A 27,457-nucleotide genomic window follows, 5' to 3' on the forward strand; every position below is an offset into this window, starting at 1 on the left:
TCTAACTGCATGCTGAAAAACAGGTAATTAACAGTTTCGCTCAAGTTTGAGATAAATTTTCCATTCTGACATACTTCATTCTTGTATAAATTCATACCTATGTAGGGCATAAATCCCAGAAAAGTCACCTAAATATCCAAACAAGAGGGAAAAATAATATAAAATGTTTTAATTCTTCAAGGATTATTTGAGCCTTCTCAGTATGAGTCTTCTTCTTGAACAAGGTTGCAACCAGCACTGAAACACATCTATTACTGGATGTAGTAGTTTTACAGTTTTGTTTTCAGCAGTGTTTTGGGCAACATTGAAAAAGAAGACTCTAATATTTAGCAGTGATCTGTAAAATGTGCTATATATCTTTCCCAGTAATTGATTAATATTCTCACTGTGAGCATCAGGTATAGCATGATTAAGAACAAGTAATATGTTAATACTGGTTATTCAATCCCTGAACTGTAACAGAGTTATTTCTGTACTTTGAATAAAAATAAATTAACACATCAATTTTATAATTTTGTATCTAGGGAGAATAAATCATAAGCATGGTATTCCATGATGCCACAATAAAATTTGCTCATAGGAACAAGTGCTATTAAAACCACCACATTCTGCTGAGATTGTGGTTCAAGGCTTAATAACTAAGAGTAAGTTACTCTGAAGACTATCCAGTAATAAGGATTTGTAAATTCCCAGCCTAATAATGCGTAATACTTTTAGATTGTTTCAAGAATTATTTGAGCTAAAAGGTTCCTTGGCATTGACACTGACCGTAATCCATTGGAAGACTACTAAAAATAACAAGACAAAAAAAAAAAAAGTTAAAGAAGTCATCAATTTGCTAATCTTACAGAGCAAGGAGTTTGCATTGAAGTAAAATTTAGGAATATCTAAATGTAATGAAGTTAACTTCAGGTATGCTTGTCAACTTCCCCCACTTTTTTTTTTTTTTCCCCCCCCTGAAAATAACTAAATTGTAAAATTTGATGTAAGAAGAAGAAACCACCAATCAACTATTTTTTCCCACTTCAGACTAGCTTTCATTTTGTTATAACACAGTCTAGAAAACATTCTGAATTGTGTTCATTTAAATCAGATTATTTAAGTAGCTTGCACCCATGAGATAGTGTAAAATTGAAAGGATTTAAAATAATTTAAGAAGACACCATCACATCAAAGTTAGGCGAAGTCTTAGTGGGCCAGCATATGACATGATGAAAATAATTGTGACATTGGTACAACATCCAAAAATAGTAAACTTGAACAAATGCTTAAGTCTTTGCAGTACTACAGCTTGTAGCTCCAAACCTACAAGCATGAATGTATATGAATAATTTGAAGCACCTGAATAGTTTGCTGAGGGCAGCAGAACTCTCCTTGTACCTAAGATTAATTACATATGTAATGGTTAATATAGATAAAATCACAGATGTTGTGACTGTATCCCAACGAGTCAAGCAAGCCAATGAGAATCTGAAATCAATGAGTATGTGAGAGATGAAAGAACAAATCCTTCATTCAGTTAATAAATCTTTGATGGATTCAAGTTTGGTGCATCTAAATATGGTATTCAGGTGAAAGGGAGTACTATCAGTGCCCGGAACAGTATTTAGAGCAACTTGTTAAAAAGTGTCCCAACAAATTCCACAACACAATTCAGGTTATAAATTATTATTAATTACAAATTATTAGACTGAAATTTCAGACATGGAACAGAAGAAAATAGATTGTCCTGTACGAAGTACTTAATGAATGCCCACAAGTGCAGAATCCACTTGACCTCACTGAAGCCATTACCTTTGGCACCTAATCTAAGCTCCTTCAAACATAGTCTTTTTACTTCATCATCAATGAGGAAAATTAAGCACTGTACTAACATGGCTGAAAACATCTCACCACGATTACAAGAACAATAATAGAAGTAACTTACAGTGCATAATAGGAAGAAGAAAGGGATAATTTCTTGGAAAGAAGAGGAATAAATATTCAAATACAAGTTTTAGAAATACATTAAATGTAAACCAGTCTATGTATTATTTAGTAAGCCATTATGTTGACATACTGCCTAAGTTAACACAAAAAAGTTCATGTTCTTGACATGAAACATGAAATGCCATTAGGAAGTCACTATCCATAACTAAATCAGTAGTATGCTTAGGGAGAAACAAAATTTCAAGGGAAATAAGGGAAAAAGAAAAATTGACAGAACAAGTCCAAGAACTACAGAGAGGAACTGGAATAAATATAGTCCTAATAGAAATGACACCTAACAAGAAGAAACATTTTAAAAACTGGCCAAAAATGTATATTTAGTTTTAATGTTTTCTGATAAGCATATATGGCTCAAGACAGGTTTCATGGGGGAGTTCCTTACCTGAAGGCCTATCACAGCAAAGGACATAACTTGCCAACCTAAGATGTGATGCTGAGATTCCTAGAATGTGCTGTGGGGGTGGTGATAGCTGTCAAGATGATATTTGTGGAGGAGTTTTTGAAAATAGCCATTTTCTGAACCATTAAGGATTTCAAAACTAGAGACAGCAAACTTAAAACCAAACAGCTACTTCATAGCAGATGAAAATCAGTGAAGGTACAAGGCAGAGAGGATTGTACTTGCTCAAGACAGGATGGAAGTGTGTCACTGCATTCTGAACAGGCTGCAAGTGACAGAGCTGAGCTGCTGGAAGCCTTTCTAGAAGGAAATTACAATAATCCTCCCTGTCAAAAGGGCATGTGCTGCTGCTGCTATTAGGTCATCGCAGGATAAATAAGGGTACTGTCTACATCAAGCACACCACTTAACAGACATTTTTCAATCTCATTCACTACAGAAATCTCCACAGAGAAGAGGGAGATGAACTGGATAAGAATTTTTTACTACAATTTCTTACTGCTCTCAAATCTCCAAATCAGATTGTAGTGATGTGTAAAAAGAGAGAGAAATCTCTTAAAGAAATCAAATACATGCTGGCAAGATTTGTGCTTTTGCTGCGGCCAAAGCAGAGATAGCTGACAATACTCCCTATGTGCATAGAAGAGCTATATTTGTGAAATCTCTCCCAGCTCCTTATTGTTCAGACTGGGACAAAGTCTTTGATATTTAACATTCCTGCAATAACCACCATATGATTTTGGTGTTTGTCAAACTAACCTTGAATTTTATCATTACTCTTACAGCCAGCACCAAATTGCAAAATTGTTTGCTTCTTCCAGAATACCTAAGGTTGGAAAAGGCCTCTGGAGATCATCTCCTTCAACTCCTTTATGCCAGCAAGAGAATTAGCATTTGAAATATAAGATATTTTATTTCCTCATGCTTGGGCAAACTAAGATTTTCTTGCATGTTGAACAGGTCTATAAACTGAAAAATATGTTTTAAGTAACAGCACACAACATCTCCTTGTGTTGTAAATCATTAAAAACTTAAATATAAATAAATATATAAACTTAAAATAATATAAATTAAAATGTCCACGGCTTTGGTTCATCAGATTGAATTAAGGTTAAAAAAAAAATTATTACATCAATTTTTAAAACATTTTTGTAAAAGTTACAAGCATACAAGTAGAAAGCATATCAGATTATTCACATTTTCTAGGAATTATTAGTATTTAAAGTATTAAAATTAATATTAAAAGTATTAAAATTTAAGCATTTATCACCCCCCAATGAACAGTAAGTAACTTTCTTAAAAGAGAAAGCGTATGTGATATACACAGTTTATAAAACTTCCGGTAGCATGATTATTAAAAGTAACAGCTTGTACTCCTGTAGCCTGACTGAATTTGAAAGAAAAGTTCATAATGGAGTGGGAGAATTAGCTGATGAACTTCTGTCAACTATAGCAATAGCCTTCATGAATAATTCAATATATGCCCCATCCCCTCTATGTCTCAACAGACTAACAGCTGCAGCTCTCAAATGACAAGTGTTATTTTTTTGGAAGCTTCTGAAAATAGTACACTGATTATAAAATAATGTATATAATAAAATTTCCCTCCTTTTCACTTATGACCTATAGACACTGATGAAGTTTTTCAGCAAAAGTAGAAATTTTCAAATGGAATTTTTGGAGTTAGGCAGCAGGTCTACAGAAAAAAATGGGAAAAGAATTCAGGTCTTCTACTGCAAATTTGGTCCTTTATCTTAACACACACATTATACTCAGATTACTGTGACCCTGATACCTCATTTAGATCAACATTGTGCATGTACAAGCTACAAAATTACACTTTCATAACAGGTACCTTTGTCATGGCTTCATGCAGATGGGAAAAAGCTTTCTGGTCTGAGGCTTTAGCATCTAAAGTTTTCTGTAATGTTCTGTGTGAAAATCTCACACTTAAAGATGACAGAAAATAGAATGTTTGGTGAATATTCTGATATGGAAAAGAGTTTCTCTTGCGCTAGCAAGACTTTGGTAAATTGAAGAAGCTTAAGGAGATAGCAATGCAAGTTTTCTTGTGCGACTAAGCCTGTACCACTAGTCCAGTTTCAGGCAGAGAAATGGCTTTCACAGAATGTCTTCTCACACTTCAAGTCCAAATAGAAACTGTACCAATCTGCATATACACACACACACACACACACACACACACATATATATATTTAATTAAGCAAGGTAGGCAATGAAGCCAAAATCAGAGAAACTCTACTCAGAAAAAGACCTTTCACAGTAACCAAGCCTTACTGCTTAAAGGAAAGGAAGAGATTTCTCAGATAACTCTGTATAAACAACTGACTGTTTTTCAGTGTTATTATGTAACGGTGAGTATTTAGGGAAGGAAAATATTAGCTTAATATAATGCTGAAATAGCTACAGTTTCCTGGTTTTCTGAGAAGCTACTATGGGCAGAAGGTCTAACTGAAAGCTATAGTGGACAAAATGTTTTTGATGATACTGAGTTGCTACTTAGCCTTTTTTTAAAATATATGAATTATATATTATTATAAAAATAATATATACATTATTATTTTAAGATAATATTTCCTTAACCCAGCTTCTGGTTATAGGAAGTGTGCTCTATGCACAAGAGAAGAAAAACTCTCTGCCTTCCATGCAATATATGAAAAATAAGATAAAAATTAAGGAAATATTGAAGATTTGAAAATGATCCTATTGACAAGAGATTACAAGTTCCTCAAACGTCTGCTTTAAGGTCTTGCAATGAACTGTTTCTCTTCTTAGCTTCAGAAATTCCCTGGCTCTTCTTGTTCAGTGCTTGAATTGCCCAGTGGGTGCGATATGGGCCTGACTTTAACTGGGATGCAAATTATTTAACTGAGCATTTGAATAAGAGCTTTAATGGCTTGAATTTTTTTCAGAATTAGAGTTTTATGTCTTACTGCTGACTTGTAGAACTATGAAGTAGAGTTATACATTGGATTGCAATTTAAATTGCTATTTCTAATAACATACTGAAGAGAGAAGTTTCATTCCATCACATCAAATATATGTTTTCTACACAATAGAATCTACAAAACAGAAAGATATAATATATATTATGTTTTCACCTACTTATGTTTCATATTTTCTCACTTAATTTTTCAAACAAACTAAAGTGGAATTATAAGACCTTGAAAACAACAAAGCTTTTCATCCATTCTTATTTCTACATTTTTTAGATAACAGAAATAAAAAAAAAACTGGAACAATTATGGAGACAGTGTATTTGAAAGCTTAATGACTCTGCCAATTAAAAAAAAAATTAAAATGGTATAAATAGCTTTGTCAATTAAGCTCAATATAAGATAATTTAGAAGTGTTACAACCAAAGACCTGCTTTGTCCTCAGTCACATTAGCACTGTCAAATGCTTAAATTTTCTGAATAACACAAAAAAAGCACACTCAAAATTACAGTATTTTTCTTCAAAATAATAAATTTATAATTAAAGCAATGTCTATATTTTTGACAAGGACAAATTCTAACAGAAACAGAGGCCATAATATAATTGACCAAATAATTCATTTTTGTACACATATTTTTTTATGTTGAATATTGTGATGGGATTCAAAATTAATCATTTGTAAGGTATCTCTTGCACTGCATAGATGCCCACAAATGAGATTCAGGCAGGTGTAGCATGACTTTACACCACAGCAGCACTGTGCGCTGTGTAAGAGTCAGTGGTCAGTTCTGTCTCCATCCAGACAGTCCCCTTCTCTCTTAGACTGGGGATAAGTATAATTTTTTCTTGAGTAACATGCTTGTCTTGCATCCAGAGGCAAACAGATTAAAAAAAGGATATGTGTATTTTTATAAAGAAAAAAAAAATCCCCATACAAACAGTGCTTTCACCAGGAGCAGTACTAGCTCAAGCTATCATTACTGCTGAAGAACCATGCAGTATGAATAATACATTTTTGAGGCCAGCTTACATCACAAAAACAGGTTGTTTCTCCTCATGAAAAGTCCACATCTAGCCTGATATAGAGCAAAAATCTCCTTCAGCCAACTAGAGAGGGTGATTCTCATATTGGAAACATGCTACTGGCGAGGCACTGGAAAGTATTTTCATGGGAAAAAGCCCCAACTGTTCTACTTCCTTAACAGCAAGAAAATGTAATCTTATAATATTAATTATATATTATTTTTTCAGTGTATAATCATACATAAAACCGATAACTTTAATGATATCTTCAAGTTATTTATGTTATTGTTGAAGTGTAAGATGGGAATACATACAAGATTTACTGACCTATTCTAAATTGGCCTACTGAAGATACACAGATATCTGCATACTATTACTTAAGTATCAATGTTTATTCCTGAAACATCACTGGAAGACTGAAAACACTAGTCTCCCAGTAGACTAGCATTCAGTAGCGATGAAAATAAATGGAATACAAAACTAAGTATTCTGTCTTATGGAAATTAAAATCTGCAATGTCTGTGAAAACCAGCTATCAGCCTATTGCTTTTCTGCTAATCATTTTACCAGTTCTCTTACGATGTTTCTTTCTTTCTTTCTTTCTTTCTTTTTCTTTCTTTTTTCACAGAAAGTTATCAGCTATGTAAAATGAAAAAAAAAAAAAAACCAAAAAACAAACCCACCAAAAAAACACCCAAACAAACAAACAAACAAAAAACCCACAAAACCAAACCAAAACAAAAACCCAACAAAACCTGAAATGCCCTCTTTACTTTGTATCTTCTTAGTTTTTAAGTTTCTACACCTGAGATCAGCACTGATGTCTGAAACAGAATCTGAAACTGCTTAAGGTTAATAGAGTTCCATATAGTAAATCTTCAGCTTTGGAATTTATCATCTAATTTGCCCAGTCTGGATATGTATAAATTTAATCTTTTTTACCATATCAGATTCCGAGTAGGATCATGAAATACCAGGGAAATGATTTTGAGATTCTCCTGTTTAGCATTTAGATCTAAAAGCAATATATTGCTATGCTAAGCTGCAGGGGTTTTTGTTTTGTTTTGTTTTGGGGTTTTTTTTGGTTTGGGGGTGGGGCACTTTGTTTATGTTTCTAACAAAGGAAGCATAATCAATATGCTTAAATTTAAAACAGTGCTTAGAAAACCCCCCAAAAACAACGTTGACAGGTGGCATAATGAGAAACTGTTACATTCTACAGTCTTTCATTTGGTCTTTGCCATCTTTCCTGACACTTTGGAGAAGTGTCAATTCTCAATGTAAGGATATAATTTGTGATCGCAGCACGCAAAGCAATCACATGGAGATGAGATTTGCAGGACAAAGTTGCTCCTCAGAGAGAGAGAGCCCAAGGCCGAGCACCCTCAGCCTGTTTATTTCTTACATTTTTATACATTTGTGGGTCTGGTTGTGGATTGGCTTCTGGGGTTACCACCCCTCACCCCACTGGCCAGACGAGCTGTCAGTTACATTTATTTTCAGGCTAGAAATATGTAAACAAAGGACAGGGAATGAAAACCAAAAGGTTTATTTATGTTCCCATGTGTGAGAAAAGCAAAAACTGCTCCTAATATTTTGCAGAAACTAAAGAAACCGAATTCATCTTATGAACAAGTAGAAGGCGTTAAAAAACTCAGAAAAACCAGGGTGACATTAATTTCTGTATTTTTAGAAATGTATTAAATTATCCCATTCACTTCTCACTGCCCAAACATTTAATAGGTGTGTTGTAATCTTGGTCTTAAAAGGGTAATAGCTAAGTCATAACAATATTTCTAGAGTTAAACTGAGCCTAGCAATCAAGGCATAGAGGTAGGAAAAGAAATCATCTGAGCACTCTATTTTTTCTGTCTGCTTTTTATGTTATATGTGATAATTGATGGAATGATGCTACTTGTCTCCTAGAAATGCCCACATTAACAAATCCCATCCTAAAGTAATTTTAGGACTAATTAAAAAGCTGACATTATTTCCAGAAACCTTGAAGGTCTAGCTTGTAATAGATCTCCCCAAAATACAAAAATACTCCCCTCAAAAAAATACAAAAATTTAAAAAAATATTATAATGGAAAACAGTCATCTTTTAATTCAACCTGTCTATAAAATCAAGTGAAATTATGTTTCCTATTCTTACATTTATTTTTTTGATAGTGGAATACATGAACATATATAAAAGGACATACAAAGAACCCACTAAAAATACTGTATTTCTAACCCGTAATACAGAGGATTTTAAGTCTAGAAAAATGGAAGAAAGACTTTAATTTTACATAGTAGCTGTACATATATATGGAGAAAAAAACCACCACATGTTTATGAACTGATTATTATTACAAGGTCTAACTGTGAAGAGACATTATGACAGTTCTATCTAAAATTTAAGGCATACCCAGTAGCATGCAATCATAGTTTGAAAACCATATATATTTGTATAAAACACACACACACATATATATATATGCACACATGTATAAATTTATGTACATGATCATAAGAAACAATTGTAAAGAAAAACTACAAGCCTAGTTAACAAGTCACATATTTCCACTGTCCATATTTCCAGATAGCCTTTTTAACTTAAAAATTTACCAAAGATGCAAAATCTGCAACTATGTGAGGGACATTAATGTGAATTCAGAGTTGAAAATATAAAGAGGCATTTCCCCAAATGGAAAATGTTTAAAAATGGATCGCAAAATGCAATCAAAATTCTTTAAATATATTTATGTTTCTATATATATATACACACACACACACACACATACACACATACATGCAGATATTTCAAAGCCAGCCAAGACACAAGTCTCACTAAAATAGTTTTCGATTTGGGGATTAATGGACTTCTAGCTGTTGAAGATTTTTTTCTTTTAGCTGTAGAATGAAAAGAAAAGAAGCCAGAGCTGTCAACTCATCTGAACACAGTACAATTCAAAGAGAAAATTTAGATCAAAATAAAAGGAGTACAGGCAACATTATCTTGTAAAACAATTTCTGTTTTTTAATAAACATGTAGAGTGCCCATACATATTTAATATTAGCAGTTTTTAAATGGCTTAGGCTGTAACCTTAGTAGGCCAGTGTGGAAATTGCTGTTGTCATCCTTGCCTTTATTGGGATAGAGATAGAAAGCAGCAAAGAAGGAAGACAAAATTTGTGCTGTTGATTAATTTTTTCTTTGGCAAAGACAGTGAGAAAACCCCATCACCTAATAAACAGTATTTCTCTAGTCAGATACCTTCCATAAAATTTAATTACTTACACCAAGTCTTCCTATTGAACACTGAGAAGAAGGGCAAGACATTCATAATAGTAAAAATTCTTCATTTCTTTCCATCTACCTTTTTTATTATCCTGTTTGTTCATGCTGTTAAGGCCAAAGGTAGAGCTGTTCATTAATGAGAGTTTGCGCAGCATCATGCACAATGGGCCCTAATCTATGTTAGGACCTGTTATCACAATATCACAATAAGTGATAACATTAAGGTTTAGAGTTTTATTCTGTAGGCAATGAAGTAAAAAAAATCATTTTTTGATTTATTTCTACTCAGACTCTTACTGACTAGAACTTTGCGTGAGAAGGAACACATTATTCCCCTTATACAAAATCCTTTTGTATAATCCACATATATTCGGGATACTTAAGAGTGCACATCTTTGGATGATCAGGATTATTTATAAATCAAAAAATTTGTATTTATATTATAAAATCTAAAAGAAACATTATAATATTATCTAAAATATTACATTTACTGCGGAATGCCCATAATTACTGTCGCCACTTGAAACTGAGATCTGTCAACATTCTGTGGTGATTTCTATATACATATTGCTGGCAAATTTTAATTTTACAAAGTAAGAATTAAAATGAAAGCTAAAATGTTAAACAACTGGTTTAACCCCATGCAAAGCAGCCTGGATAAAACCCTATGACTGAACAATACGTAAAAAAATTAAAAAGAATTAATTTATTCTCAGTTACTTGGAAAAGAGAATCTTGTATAAATGGCTACAGCAGCATGTTCTGCCACATTTTTTTTCTTAAACTGAGCCCTGTCAATGACAGCAAAACAGATTGTGTGCATCTGCTGGGAATGAGCCAGATGACAGTGGAAGAAACACATGGATACCTTGGCACAACTACTAAAGAAGTAGAAGAAAAATGGACAGAAAGAAGTAGAAAGTTCTAAACTTTAATTAAAATGGATCTCTAGCAAAAGTTAAGCTATCTAAGAGTCTGTTGCCTTGTTTTAGACTAAAAACCACTACATATGTATATTCTACATTACCTTGTTTACTCCCTATGGTACTCATAATGGACACTGTTACCACAGTCCCTGGGTCACACAGAATTTGCCTCAGAGAAATACCATCTCATCCTACAGACACAGAATTGATGCATGAGCAAAGTGAAATCTTCGCAGTCATCTAAAAGAGGCTGTGGAAGAGTTAATTCCACACTGCCCAAATCCAAGCTGCCATCACAGATGATAGAATATCCTTCCTCTGCTTAGCTATGCTCTCAGACAAAAGTAGCATTATACCTAAAATCCATACTAAACAAATAACCTGCTAGTACTCTAGCATTACAGGACTACAGCATCTGACAACTTGAATTAACATAAATAGTGATTGAGTCAGCTTTGCTATAGCTGCTTGCATATTCTTAAGTTTCACTTGAAAGCATGGATTGAGAACCCAAGATGCCTCTAAAAAGAATCAGTGAGTTGCAGTTGTCAGTACAGAACTGCCACCACAAATAGTAGCAAATATCGATTCTCATATAAAAGGAGAATCTGATCTTCTGTAATAGTAAAAAGCACTTTCTAGCTGTTGACTCATCATGGCACCAGAACTGAATGCTCATTCTCAGGAAAGAATTCTGAAATTCTGATGAGTCTGTAAAATCTTTCACTTCAGCTGTAAAGTAACTCACATTTTTTCCCCTTTTGGTTAATTGAAGATATTCCAAATACTTGAAGGTAGAGCAGGTAAGATTAAGATCATTCTCTCCTTCCTTCCTTCCTTCCTTCCTTCCTTCCTTCCTTCCTTCCTTCCTTCCTTCCTTCCTTCCTTCCTTCCTTCCTTCCTTCCTTCCTTCCTTCCTTCCTTCCTTCCTTCCTTCCTTCCTTCCTTCCTTCCTTCCTTCCTTCCTTCCTTCCTTCCTTCCTTCCTTCCTTCCTTCCTTCCTTCCTTCCCTCCTTCCCTAAGAAGATAGTGCTCCAGTAACAAGGACATAGAAACACTTCTGAATTTTGCTCTGATGTTTTGTCTTATAAATCAGGAATAAAATTGGACTGTCAGCTGAGTAAAGATGCATACAACACCTAATGGTCTGAGTACCTCAAGTAATCTGGAGCACCTGGAAGTCTAATGAGGCCAGCAGTCTCAGACTGTATTTATTCCATCTACAGTGATTATTTGGTACTTCGAAAGTACTTCTGAATCACATTAGAAAAATGGAATGATTTGGACTTTATAAACCCATATGGATCATTACATAATACAATTAACATCTAGCAGACAGAAGCTGAAGTATACTCTCCTAATCTGAGAACAGCTTTAGAAAAACATAAAATGTACCTTCACATTCCATCTCCTTTCAGGATGTGTGAATGGCAAAGCACACCCTTTAAACCCCAAGAGGGACTTAAAAAACAGCTTAAGTCTGCTTATAATGTTCTTGATAAAAGAAGTGGTAGATTTTTATAATTCTTCCCAGGGTGGTCTGGAAGAGAAGATTAGAAGATCTTCTTTTGAAATATTCTATTCAAATGGTACCTTTGTTTCTAATGAATCTGGAAAAAGAGTCAGAGTGGAACTGAGAAAAAGAGGTGGATGTTAATTAACAGCATGAATTCTGTTAATATAAAGCAGTTTTTAGTTGGTCTTCAAGTCATGAGCAAAGAACATAGTGTCATATATTTACTTACATCTTAAATACTCTTAAATAAATACATTATTATATTTGGATGTAAGTTCCCATCATATTTCTGAGATCAGAATTTCCAAATTACATTAGAAGAAAAGGAAAAAGCAGCATGCTTTTATAAATTATGAGCAGCTTCAAGCTCTTGGATAAATACTTGGCAAGACAGAATATCTGCACAACTTTTTAACTTTTTGTTACTCTTCTTCATTAATTCAGCCATAATAATGTGGTCAGGAAATCAGCTTTCAGCTGACACCCACATATTCAACAGGCACATTAACTATACGAGAAACTGGCTCGAGTCATGAATGCAAGGCCACAAGGTCTTTCCTAAAGGACCACCCAAACTCTGGGTGTGAAGATAGGAGAGAACATGCAAAAAATCTATATTTTTCTCATATAGATTTATTAAACACTCTTAGGTAGACTGAGACATTTATCACACCCTGGAGCTGTACTTCCCGTCTCAGCCAGCCCATAATCAATTCATTACTCACTTATAGCATGCTCACTACCCTCATATTCAAACATCTCTTCATGTTTCTCTTATCCTAGATTTCAGAGCTTCATTAGGCATGTCATGTATCTATTCAAAAGTAAACTCAAATGAACAAACGAGGTCACCAAAAATTATGAAAGACTGCCACAGAGGTATTTATCTAGTTTTATGTATTTTGATGAATGCACTTGTATAAAGGTAAAATCAAAAGAACTTTTTTCTTATTCATTGTATTTTATAAAGTAAAATAAAACTTTTCAGACAATGCAATAGCAAAGATGTCATGGCATTGGTTGTTTAAACTAGTTTAGATCTATATTACAGACTAGAAACATAGAAAGGCTTGCATTTTTTAGTAAGACATAAAAGAGAACAAGAGACTAACTCCATAGGTAAGGAGCTATGGCATTCCAGCGAAAAATTACTCAATTACAGTCTGTCATTCGATGACTATTTCACTATGTATTCAAAACTGTAATTCCCTCACATTTGGAAACTGAGAGTTAGCTTTCTCCCAGAATACTCCATAACCAATGGAAGACAGATTTTAGCATTAACTGCTCTGTATTAAGAGTAGGAAGTCTTTCCAATCAAGTTTCACTATTCTTGAACTTGTGCTGTAAAAATTCAATCAGTGTTCATAAACAATTTATAAATTTAATCTGGGGATATGGATTCAGGAAGACAACAGGACACAGCAAAGTAAACCCTAAATTCACCTTTTAGACGTTGCCCTAAGTACATTCTAATTTTTTAAATACATCCCAGGACAAATTTAAGGTTTTAGTAAAGTTGATAATTTCATTCCACTCACATATTTCATAACAGACTTGCACAAAAAAAAAAAAAAAAAAAAAAAAAAAAAAAAAAGTTTGTAGTTCCATTTAAAATTTACATTTGGAAGCTCTGAGTCTCTTTTCTTATAGTGAATGTATTAGACTGTTTTTCAGCTTCTGCCCTTCGCTTGCAATTTTTTTACCTTGCATCTGTTGCCGCAAATAAAGTTCATATCTCTTGGGAGATGATGATTAATGAATTGTACATTAAAGATTAAAATACATTTTTTAAATCCTCCCAATATTTTTAGGTTTTGGAATTCATATTGAATAATTCTCCTCCCTGGTCTCCTTGGAAATTGAAACCGATGGGTTGCATTTAGTGCTGGCAATTATTACATTCAGGAAACTTGTTCAAAATTTGGAGCACACTTTGAAACTGAACATGCTATATGTTCACTTTTTCAGTAGAAAGCCTGTATTTTAGTTTTAGATATCTAGTTTCAATCATGATATATTCAAAATGGTATTTGTGAACAGACGTAATAGTGGGAATTTATTTAACTGTTCTGCATGTAAGAATAGGATGTAAACCAACATATGAAAATAGAATGCTGATGATTCTTTCTTTCACAAATTATCATCATCATAATCTCACAAAACTATGCATCTTTAGATTCCCTGTGATTTTAAAGAGGCCTTTTTGATATATCCACACGGTATTTTGAATTTATATCTATCAAATATGGGAGTTGTATTTTTAGAATAATTTTTAATTTATAGAGCAATCCTCTGATCCATTAGTGGACTAACTTCCTCTTTCTGATTACATTTGGAAAACAGTAAAGCAAAAGGAGGGAACAAATACTTTCTTCCTGACTATTCTCAAAATTATTTTTAATCAGATATCTGTAGAAGTGTTACTCAGTGTCCTGTTGGAGTAGTCAAAGAAGTGATGGTCTCATGACAGGTTTGCTTTACTCACATAAATAAAAATGTGGTAGAACAGAGTGCTACTGTTTTACAGTGGTGACTTTTAGAGACTTCTAATGGAAAGTAGCTCAAGAAAATCACCATTTGTCCAGATGGCGGACAATGGTGATACACAACAAATACTGCTCGTCAAGACAGACCAGAATGTGTTTCTTTTCTGTCATGCCTCTTTGTTGCATGATATATTGCTTCTTATTGTTATTTATTGACAAAAAAAAGAGTTAAATTAAATAAAAAAACCACCCTGCCTCCACTGAGAAATCCTTGCACCCTCAATTATGTGTATTACTACATAATTAGAAACATGGGGAAATAATCCTAATAGCATTAAGAATGTTATGAAAAAATAGTAATTTTTCTATTGTTTGCTTTTTATCTGTCATAACAATTTGCATTATGCCTATCACCACTGTATCACCCCTCATGCAATTTTTGAAAACATAATTCCAGAAAAGATAGCACCCAGTAAGGATGCTTTATAGATGACTATTTTGCACGACACCTCTGAGTGTAATACTAAGCCTGTGACACTATCTACTGGAAGCATAAGTGAACTAAATGCAAGGTTCTCGATGAGGATTTAAGTACGGAAACATGTATTGAAAATAGATTCACATTTTGCTTTGTCAGTAACAATTTCTGGAAAACCACAAAAATATTAGTCCAAGTTAGTTAGTTAGTTAGTCCAATGTTACAGAAAATGTAGAAGAACATTCTTCTCTTTCTATCTTATGCATAACTCTTTATGGCAGCATCAACCATAAAATAGAAACACCAGATCCTATTGTTTTCCCTGTGAAGATACTCAGATTTCTACCTATCCTACCAAGGATACACCTGTAATTATGGAATTCCCTTCATTTAGGTAGCTTGGCAATCATTTAATCATGTTTTAAGAGTAAACTGGAAAACTATTTTCCACTGGATATACATTTTGAATGTAAATTCTTATTATTTCCAGTTGTTAACTACACATCATGTAACTAAGAGTACTAGCCTCGCCTATAGTTTTTTAAATGTGTATTCTGAAGAATATTAATGAAATTTTTTTAGTTTAGATAACCATACCAGTTCATAGACTCTTACCAAAATTTATGATCATATTTGTAATTTCTAATATTTGTCTATGTGTGTTTTGCATAAAGTTATATATTTTGTATGCCACTGCATGGATGAATTTTTCTGGCTCAGTACACTGAAATAAAAATTGTATCACGAAGAAGTTTAGTAACTATGCAAACACATTTAATAGATTGCAGTGGGGTTGTAACATGGATTTTTTGTCATTCTTCTGCTGTATCAATTCCTTGCCTCCATCTTATACACATAAACAAGATGAAGAGAAAACGGATGATTTCTCCAAGATTCTGTCGGCAAAATACTGTTCCAAAGATCACTTCTTACAGCTATACAACATGCTTCAATCAACAATCATTAAGAGCAATCATGTTGTGCTCCATCTGCAACAATTCAAGATTATACACAAGATTAATTATATACACTTCAATGGGAATTTTAAATGAAAAAAATTCTGCAAGACTGAGGTTTCAAGTCTGACTAACGTGTATTGTCCCACCTTCCATTGTATCCCATCTTATGAAACAGACCATATCCACATTCTTCTTAAACTCCCTCAAAGCCTTCCTCCCCTATTGCTGTTCTCCCACTTACACTCAGTAGAAGCAGAAACATATTCAGGACACAGATGGACAGACATAAAGCAGCCCTGAGGCTAAGTCTAGAGAACATACTGTCTCCTGCTGGTTTTACAGAATATCCCCAGACTATTACCATTTTTTATAGTAGTTGCCTAGGTGTTCCCATGGGATATTGGCCATCAAAAGGGAGTTCTTTGCAGTAAAATTTGAGGCTAAAATGCAAGGCTGAAGGGGACACATGTTTGTCTACAATGCCCCCTGCTCCTAGCCCCCATCTTTAGGGACAGCTTTTCCACCCAACTCTGAAGAAATTATTTAAAACAGTATTTATTGAGAAGTCCATATTGAATTTTTAAATGAAAAGTGCCATAGTCAAGCTTCATACAGGTGAATATGTTCTGAAACATTACAATTTCTCTGATGATCCAACAATATCTAAACTATCCGGTTAAAAAATGCACTGTTATTTCATATATAATGTCGTATAATTTTTTTTTTTTCCCCACCAGGGGAAGAATTTTATTCAAAATCACATAAATAGCCCATGCTACTGTGTTACTTGTTCTTTTATGTTACTAAAGTGAATGTTTCACGTGGATAGTGTTCTGCACTTTGTGGACTTGTGCTGATGTGCTTTAGAAACAATCTCACAAGCCTCCCTCCTTGCTCTTTGTACATATTTTGCGAACAGCTATTGATTGACAACTTATAAGTAAACAGTAAAATTTAACTGAGTATAGTTTCCACAAGTGGTAAGCATCCTATATCTATAAAAGCAAACGTAATTAATATTCTGTCTAATTCAGTTCACTTACACCTTCTAATTCAGTTACACTTACACCACTTACAGCATGAGAAATAAGAGATGGTAATATTTAAGGTGAATTCTTGCACTGGTATTCAGTTAATAATTTTTATGATACACTTCATTTAATCAATTATACAGTTGAAGAAACAAGAGTAAGATAAGACTTGTTAGATTTGAATCTAAGTTTTGTATCAGCCTTATAACCTGGGAGAAGGAGGCAGAGGAGCTTTATGCCATCTGTTCAATTCTGTCCTTAATCTGTGGGCTGCCTTATGGTTAGCTTAAATGAAGGAAGCAGATACTGACTGACTTCCAGGACCAGCTGTACTGGCCAAGATCTCTGGAGCTCTCTTCACTCAAAATCTTGCAGGCTTACAATATCAGGAAAGGTGCCAGAAGGCAGAAATAAGTACATCTACCCTGCTGGAGCAGGTAACTGCTAAAACACCTGTTCTGGGGATTACAAAAGGGGCATAGTCTATCAGACCTCGCTGGTGTGATTACTGAATCCATATTGTGCCAGAATATTCCATACAGTACTAAAATAACTCTCATACAATTTATCAAGAACTTGTTCTAATTCAGGTAACATAAGTGTAGGTTTTCCTAGGACATATCTTTGCAATCTAAATGTATTTAGTTATTTAGTAAAAAAAAAAAAAAAAAAAAAAAAAAAAAAAAAAAAAAAAAAAAAAAAAAAAAGGAAAATACTGTGTGGGGGGGTTCTGTTTGGCAGTATTTCACAGTAGCAGTCCTACACTTGAAATGACACAAAGATTCTTTTTGCTATGCTTCCCTCTATTTTTCCTCCACATTTGCTTTCTCTTCACATTGCAAGTGCAATGTAACTCTATTAGAAAATTCTATCAGTAGTATGTTAGCTTTCCTGGGAGAATAACAGGTGTCACTTGCATACTTTGAAACACTTCGAAGATGCAAGGAAGTTTAAAGGATTGGCTTCCATTGTGATGTTCCTTGGGTTAAATAAAGAAGTGATCTTGAAAAGATCTCTTTGTACTTTAAAATTACTGGGAGAAATAAGTTACATTAAAAGGGCTGATGGCAAAACTTATTCCTAAAATATGCATTTCTTAAATGTTCTAAAATCAAATACTAACTCCCATGACTGAGATTTGCATATATAGATTTAACTCTCTGAATTCAGTAAGATTTTTTCTGTAAGTAGGCCCCTTAATTTATCATATGTGCATATAGACTTTATTTGCATATAGACTTTATTTCCATTTCAATTTTCATTAAATTGATCTCATACTGTACATGAAACTGTGGCATTAATTGTGTAAGAGTATTCTCAGTCTTGGCTGCATCTTTATCTGATATCTGACAGATCCAATATACAGCTGAGGCCCACAGGTTTTTTGTTACATTGATGCTAGATAACTTTTTGAAAATTAAACTCTTCTGTAAAATAAAAGGCAAAAAATTCTACTGTTGTATGAAAGAGCTCAATGTGGGGTTTTTTGAGGTGTTCAGGAGTTATATGACCAGACTTCACTTGCAAGAAAAGGACACTGTCTTTACCACTGCAAACTCCATCTAATTTATTTTATGCACATGAACTCTTTTTCAGAAGTACTGATCATCCATATACAACTAAAAAAGAAAGGTGCACATTTTGTGAATTTGAAAACTGTCTTAATAGAATTTTCTTGCTCACACAACAGTAAAATAATCAGAAAAGTTACAAAATATGGTAACTATTCTTTGAGGACTGAGTGACTTTGTCGTGAGTGAGCATGTCACAGATGAGTGTTTTTCATCTTATTTGGCTGTGAGGTCCCTTATGCAGTTTCAAATAACTGCATTTATTGCCTGTTTTGAGGGCTTACTTTTCAAAGCATCATGCTAGGATTTTTTTTAAAATTCTTGTTTGAGCCTCATAATACATTGTTAAGAAAAGCGTTTAATGCACATAGGAAACAAAAGAAGACAGAGAAAATGTACTTTATGTAACTTAAACTTTTCAAAACACAGCTAGGCAAAGCTTTAGTGAAACAAAATAGAAATGCACCTTCAGTATCCATTAAATTTATGTGAATTTCCTGTTTGATTAAAATAACACATACAAAATTAAATACATAAATATTAATTTTACGCACCATATAAGATGAAGAAAATGAAAGAACGATGTTTATATTTATGGTTGACTCATTAGTGTTTTATTATGTGAAACACTAGGAGGCATCAGTTGGGTAAAATAGGAGTTCTTTGAAATATTGTATGAAATTATAATAGAAGTTATCAGCTTTCTACTTTCATACTTCTAAATGTTAAAGGCTGTATGTTACAACTAAATTATGCAAACAGGAAAAACACGGATAAATGACATTTAATAATATAGGGACAGCACTTAATTTCTTGGATATTTTCAAATTGGACTACATACATGCAACATAAATAATACTTTTACAACTGTTATTATTTTGAAAAATAACAGAATAAAGCAATATTGCTTAGTTGTTGTTCAATATTATGATTTTTGATAAATCTGCAAAGCCCTGACACATTTTAGGTACCCTCCTCTGCTTGTAAGCTCTTAATATAGTTAAGTGCAGTGAATTTAGCGTAGTCCTAGACACTTTTTAGAACCTAGGTACTTTTAATGTGATTACTGGATAACATCTTAACAAATATATTTTTTAAAAAGTCCAAGAACAAGAATCTACCACATTTTAGTTGTGTTTTCCCAAAGTGGTGTATTAAAAAGTTTTTATAAAATTTGTGTAACAGTGCTACAAGTGGCTGTACTATCATTATAAAATCAAACAAATTCCAGTAATGTCAAAATCGAGTTTTCCTTGCTTCAAATTGCATTTAACAATGACTAAGCAAGACTTATAGTTGTCTCATACAATAATCACTTAAAATTGAAGTGTGTCTTGCTATGCTGCAGCAATCAGCTTTTATCACTCCCCAATCAAAATGACACGTGAATTGCCTAATCCTTCTTTTGTAAGGCACGTAAGACTTTGTTGTCACTGTTGGTTTTGTGAATCGCCCCTATAAGCTGGTCTGATTTCCTAAAGATGACAGATCTCAGTGAACAGACAACCTCTACTGCACTTCAGTCAATGAAACAGTGACATTAAAGTGGAGGGCTGAAGACACTGGCTTTTAATCACCTGTCCACATGTATCATTGATCACCAGTTCTAAGAAAATGACCTTAAAGCTGGCCAGAGGACTCAAGTAATTACTTCTAAAAATAGTTTAAAAATTCAGTTTTTCAATTTTTAACTTGCACCATCAGAATTTGCTGACCAAAGTTCTTCTGAATCCATTTTGCTTCTGAACCAGGACCCAAACTTTTATTTTCATCCTTTTCAAATATCAGAATTCTAATTCTGCTGTTAAGCTTGAAGTTTTCTAGCTTTCAGAACTAAATATATAATTTTTAAAATATTTTGTACCTAAGTCATTACAGAGCTTAAAGGAGGATAAAGCAAAATCTCTTTACTGATATCAAATAACAAAATTAAAAAACTTAAAATGTATAACAAAAGTAAGTGTTCTGGGTATTATTCAGGATGCTGAATCAAGGACTAAAAACTCTTTGAACTTACATGACAGCTTATGTAGATTCATCTCCATCATCAGTGTTTTCAAAAAAATACCAATACACCTTACTTGATTTTTGGAAAAATTATCGTGCAGATGTGACTAATTATATCAAACAGGTAAAAGTGTACCCTAATTTATCAAACACTAAGCATTTTTTCTTTCATGAACCTAGTAACAATTAATGATTTTTTTCCTTAATGAAATGTAGAAGTTACTTTAACTTTCTCTGAAGATGCAATAAACTATATTGGTCAACAATAAAGTAACCTGTTATAGAGAAAAGTAAAATTAAAAGAAGTTAAGTTGGCAAAAGTAATCTATTCACAACTCCTGCTCAGTTCCTAAGTTTCTATATAATTACTTTAATCTACTGAATAATGAGTTAGCAAAATATTTGCTATGAAAACTTTTGTGAAAAGCTTCAGGAAGCTTAATTTCTCTTTGTCTGTAACATTATAGGTGGTGTGGTTTTTTGTTGGTTTTTTTGTTTGTTTGTTTTGTTTGTTTGTTTTCTTTTTTTTTCTTTTTTTTTTCTTTTTAAGAACCATTTAAGAAAGGTATCTCTGGTTTTGAATATACATGTTGCAGATAGATGAAAAGTTTAAAAAAAAAATTTTTTTAAAAAAATCCGGATCCAATATTGGAATAAAATTCACAGTACAGAAGTATTTGAATGAATTTTCTTATTATGGTCCAAAACTAGAATCCCAGTAACATAGTTGTAAAAGACTTATTGAATCTCCCACACTAGCCATCATTTAGTACCAATTTTAATAAGGCTCTTAAACTTAAATTTCCTTTTTTCTTGGTCAAATAATCTTAAGAGGATGCAGACAATATCTGATCCCTACGTTCTTTTATAGGACATTGAAAGCGACATTCTTTACATCTCTGTCCTCTGAAAGCTTTGGGACAGGCAAGAGGTTTAGTCTCTTAGGGTCCTGATCCTGTAAATTGTCACTGTGACTTGCTCATTTTCACACAAGTAGTCTCAGCATTGCCAGTGGGACTAGTTGTGTAAGAACTTCTTGCATGAAAGAACCTTTCCATATTCAGGTCCCAGAACCATCTTCTCATACTATGTAGAGCATATTAGTATAAACATATATGAACAACAAGTTTTTCAAATAAAAATATATGTACAACCAGGAGCATAGACACCTGGAATTAAGGGCTGTTGTCCTAAGTTGTTCTTCAAGAAATCTTTCTATTACTTCCAAAAGGACATAAGTGTGGGCAGATAGTTCAGTGTAGGGTCATTACGACTTATGTAATCATTAATACAGAAACAATAATATAACGGGTATTTTTAAAAAACTAATAAAGTAAGAAAGTTTTGCACGTTTTGGACTTAAAGTAAGGTACTTGGAATCCTGTAATAAATACAATTCACGAAATAACAAATCCTCAGAGAAACCATATGACTTATCATTGGAACTGAAAATTAGTATGTATGCAATACAGAGGTGCTGGAGTACTGGTTCACAGGTGGTAATATTTCCATGCCCTGTCAAGCCTCTAGGGATTAGTTATTATACTCCATATAAACATCTTTACTCTTCAAACACAATAGCCAGGAAAGTGCCAATGAAAGAAATCCAGTCTTCTAAATAAGAAGTTGCTTCTAAAATAATTTATCATTAATTTAATAGTTATTTTAAAGTAAATATATGAAACTAGGACATTTGCTATTAAGGTGATTGTCAGATATGTACAAAGGAAATTTTGTGTCAAAGATATTCTTTTCTGATCACCAGCAAAGTACTGGTAAAGTGCCTTTCTCTGTTTAATTCTCTTAAACCTTTAGTCTTAAATTTTGTATTACAGTATTTATTTAAGTATGTAGTTATTTGGTAATAATAATCATTACACACAATAAAGAAAATAGAACTTTTCTATAAAAGACAATGCTTAGATAGCCACAATGATTAAGTTTTGTTGTGCACCATGCTGCATATTATTATTATTATTATTATTACTACTACTATCATTTTGGAAAGGGGATTATTAGCTTGGTTTTATATTTGTTTTGTTTTTCAGGCTGACAGAAGGTGACACAAAGTTTTATGGGAAATAATAAGTATTATAATTACATAATGCAACAATAATCTTATAAATCTCTCATTTACATTAAACTTTATTTTAGCCTGTAAGTTACTGCAATTACACCAGCTAGTTCTGTAATTCTGATTAGCTCTACTCCTTCATGCTAAAAAACTTAAATATTACTCAAAGTACTGTGCAAAGACCAAAGCATACTGTTCCAAAAGTGGTTTGAAGACAATTACTTAAGTTCCCACAAAAATGCAAGGGGTCTTTCCATCTCAAATGTATATAATTCAGATGAAAGGTGCACAAAGTTCAACACTTGCAAGCAGGCACTACCTAAACTCAAGACTGAAAAGCCTGTGATACAACGAAGTTTAAGAGCATTTCACTGAAACTGGATTGTTTCCTAAGTCTGATAAATCAGAGTGCAAGCACTACAAGGTCATAGTTTTTAAATCAACTAAGAACCATCTAAAACCATCTAAATCAAATAAGCTTCAATACTTCATAACATCAAGCACATAAATTATGTAAACTAACTTCATCAAAGTTTAAACACTTATGACACCGATAGAGACAAGTCTGCAATAATTTACTAGACAGAGATTTAACTGTTACTTTTTTAACAAGTTACTTTTAAGCAACTGCACAATCACACACTAAAAGTCTGCAAGCAACCTCAATCCCAGTTCACATAAAATGACTGATACATTCTTCAAAAGCGATAGGAAATGTACCTAGGGCTTTTGTACCATATCCGCTATATTATATTCCGACGCTGAATTTCACACGTACTTACATTGTAAAAAGTAAGCTGTTTGGCTGATCAGACTAGTCCTTCAGATATTTTCCTTTCACAGGAAAAAGAAAAAAATCCCTTTACTTCTTCCAGTCTTAAATATTCACCACCTTGGTTCAACGTGCAGCCGCCTTCAATCACACACACAACCTTCAAAGTCAATCCAATAAGCAGCCAGAAGATGCCTGGTGTGTGTGTGTGTGGTGCGCGTGTGTGCAGCGTGGAGGAGGAGAAAGTGGCTGAGCTGCTGGTCGGATTAAAAGTAACCGGACTCGTCCTGAGATCGTCCAGGAAGGAAGTGACAGCAGGCGAATGGGAAAAGGCGAATAGCTCACAGCCTTTGTAACATCGCGAAGGGGAAGGGGGAGGCGAGAAAGGGATTGAAACTACACGCCTGATGAGGTGTCCTTTTCTGCTTCTCTCTCTTCCTCCCTTTTCTTCTCTTCGTGTCTCTATTTCTTTACCTCTCCCACAATCCCAAACGAATGAGTCTCTCCTCCCGAGCGGGAGAAATAATCAGTTTCATTCTTGCAAAAAGGGGGCGGGATCAGATCCCGAAAGCGTTTTAATAAAACAAACATAGAGCAGCAGCCGCAGCGGCATCAGCTCCTTGCCCCTCTAGTCTAAACTAGATTGATAAATTGCTCCACTACACTACTTTAATTATGTATATGGTATGCAGAATAAATCACCGAGCATCAGCACCTCAATCAAGCACTTTTTAAATGATAATTGCATCTTGGGTAAATCAATCTTTCCATTCCTGACATTTTGCTAATTTTAGTTTTACGGTGGGGGTAATGGCACATGCCACACGCAAACCTAATGACATTCTTTATTATACAAAGCGAAGACAAGGCGGCGAGCCGGTGCGTATTTTTCCCCCTCCTGGCGAGGTACCACAGCGTGCGGAGGGAAGGCAGGAGGGCTGCGGACCTGGGAGGCGCGCACCGCCCGCGGCAGGGCATCTGCGGCCGGTCACGGCCCGGCTGCGGGGCAGCGACCGAGCTCGCCAGCACCCGGGGACCTGCGGAGCCCAGCGCTCGGAACGTCCCTGCCCCGAGGCGGCACCTCCGGAGCGGCTTCGCTTCCGGCGGGGAGGGCCGGGCGCCGAGAGGGGGCAGCCGGCTCACGGCCGCCGGCGCAGCCCAGAGGGTGCCGACCCCTGCGCAGCCTCTCGAGCGCGGCAGGGCTGCGGTCCACCGGCACTTGCCCCCGCCCCCAGAGACCGCCTGCCCAGCCCCTCGCACCTCGGCTGGGCTCCCCCTCCTGAGCCCTGCGGCTGCTGAGCAGCCCAACTTTCCCAGCTCATCGGGCTGCGCGTCCCGCGACGCGGGGAGCGGCTGCGGCGCAGCGGCGCTTTTCCCGCGGCGAGCGGCAGTCGGATCCGGGCCCGCTCGCCTTCTCGAGCACGTCCCGGCCACGGGCGGCTGCCGGAGACGGTCTCGTGTCAGGCTTACCCGCAGAAATGCACGCTGTGCGTGGACAGGGCTTTATTTTTTTAATAGGTTCAGTTGCTTCTAAAACTGGACTGAAAGGACTACACTTTGAGTTTGAATCCAGATTAAGCACATGCAGTGATTTGTGAGTAAAACTGGATCTTGTACATACTTCTTAAATTTTTATGCAGATAGCCAACTTTTATGATCCTTTGGGAGGAGCAGGGGAGTTTGTAAAGGCACAGAGTATTATTTTTTATGATAGATTAAGGTACTGGAAATAGGAACAGCGCATGTGATAAAATGAAACGACTGAATTCAAACACAGTGATAAATATATATTTGTGTTATTTTCATACCAGTCCTTGGTCTCACAGTCTTTTCCCCTAGAAATATCTCACTGGGCCACTGACCTACTTCCAAAGTATTTGACAATGAATAAATACCTTTTCAGTTCAGCCGAACTCTTTAAAACATAAATGCTCAAACCACAGTCAGAGCAAAACAAAGCTCAGGTAGTTCTAACAAGCACTCTGCAATTGCTCACAATGCAAATCCCTAGAGAATACTGCGGGTCTCATCCATGTCCTGGTCTGTCTGGGTGAGAGTGCATGACTCTCCATGAGGTGACATGCTACAAATGCACCCACACCAGTAACACCCGTGATACTGATGTGCCCAGAGCCACCAGACAATCAGATACAAGCCAAGCACATTGTACACGGTGGTGAGAGGCACATATGCACCACAGTGGCAGCAGAGCCCGAAAAACATTGGGAAAGAAATACTTTCTCAGCCTCAGGTGTGCTGTGAAGCATAGCAGGAAAAAAATACGGACAGTTACATGGGTTGTACCCTTGGTATGCCTCTTCTCCAGACAATTTTGGTCTCCTAGGGTGGCACCCAACTATCCTGTAATATTTCTATATTCTTACAGGCAAAAATAGAAAATTATGTAAGACTTGGCACTTTCGTGCTCTAATTGAAAATGACTGGCATCTGCTTTATTTTGTACAGTATGTGTAAATTTCCTGGTGCCTGGTCAGTTGGTAACACAGCCCTTCAACCCGCAAGACAGAAAGTGAGCACTGCCATATTTTGAAAGTAATTATTACTGTAAGCAAATGTTTTAGAAAATAAAAGTATACAGCAGTTTAGAACTTCAGCTACCCCTTCATGTGGGCACTTGTGGTCTAATATTTTTATAGTTGTGACCTTTACATACTGGAACAACTTAAAGCCAAGCCAAGATTTTGTCACGAGTACAATTCATCAAATCCATGTAAAGGACATCTTGATTTTTGAAACAGGATTCAGAAGCTAGATGGACAAATGGATATAAGGGGAGGGATCAGGATTTGTCACTTGTTTCAGGGTTAGACAAGGCATGAATTTATGCAGCATAATTTGAAGTGTTTAAGTGTTTTTGTTTCCCTCTCTTTAGACTTAATTTAAAAATCTGAAATAATTTCAAACCATAAAAAGCCTTTGTTCTGATGACTGTATATGTACTGACTTTCCACAAATGCACCCTTTTCAAATTTCTGGCACAAGACCCAACTCTATGCTTTCCTGCAGTCTACAGTCCATGTATAGATCTGCTGACAATTTCTTTTTTCCCAATCTACCACCTGAGGCATGTAGTGTCTTAAACTATGAGACACAGTCAAAATGTAATAATTATAAAATCAGATCTCCAAAGGTTTATTATAGAGTGTGTCCAAGTATCACTTTCCATTACAAGTGTGATTACCTCACGGTAACATTTCCTTTGAAGATGATTATCAAAGTCCATTTTTGTTCTTTTGTGGATGTAGAACGTATTTTTCCCTTAGGAGAAATGAGATTGCCAGCTTACATCCTTTAATGGTGTTTAAACTGAAAAGCATTGAGGTTACTATAAAACGATCTACCTCCTTTGCATCTTAACCCTGGGCTAACTTGGTTTCTATTTTCTGTTTAAAGTTCTGCTCAAAGCCATTCCACTGTACACCTCGCTTTCTTCCACCACCTCCCTATTTGTAAGAGCAACACAGTATACTCTTCTTCCCATGTCTGGCTGCTTTTAAACTTGGCCCACGCTGGGTGCAGTTCTTGAAGAGAGCTTTATGAAATTATTTTAAAGTGAGCTGGGGCGGTTGCCACAGCAACCCACCCTGAGAGAAATCGAGGCTATAGATTAATCTACCCCACAAGATTATTCAACAGTACTGTATTTGTTCTTCATTCATTCAGAATATTCCCTCAAACCATATGCTTTTACAATGAACATAAAGATATAAACTCAGATAATTTCAAAGATAACTGGTTGTGTATTCCAGAAGCACAAACTAATTGCTTAGTAAATGAGATGACATGTATATGATTCTTTGCACAATTGTTTAATTGCAAAAATATATATCTGAGAGGTACGCACAGCTGACATACTAACTTTAAATAAAATGGCATGCCATTGCTAAAATGGCGTTATCACCACACACATCATGCAATGATTACAGAAAGCCTTTGTCACGGTATACCTCTAAGTATATA

General features: G+C 35.0%; 1 protein-coding gene across 9 annotated transcripts in view; it reads right to left on the minus strand.

The window, feature by feature from the left end:
- The window catches only part of MEF2C (myocyte enhancer factor 2C), a 140,190-nt gene that overhangs the window by 102,328 nt on the left and 10,405 nt on the right, over nt 1–27,457 (minus strand). Inside the window, exon 1 of one of the 9 annotated variants that reach the window (XM_040089312.1) lies at nt 23,487–23,959. The exons of the other annotated variants lie outside the window; for them this stretch is intronic. The gene's annotated coding sequence lies outside the window, so the exon portion shown is untranslated. Of the gene's footprint in view, nt 1–23,486; nt 23,960–27,457 lie in introns of those variants that run through there. 9 annotated transcript variants of the gene reach the window in all.

The sequence above is a fragment of the Hirundo rustica genome, chromosome Z, assembly GCF_015227805.2.
Source record: "Hirundo rustica isolate bHirRus1 chromosome Z, bHirRus1.pri.v3, whole genome shotgun sequence".
NCBI classification, from domain to species: domain Eukaryota; kingdom Metazoa; phylum Chordata; class Aves; order Passeriformes; family Hirundinidae; genus Hirundo; species Hirundo rustica.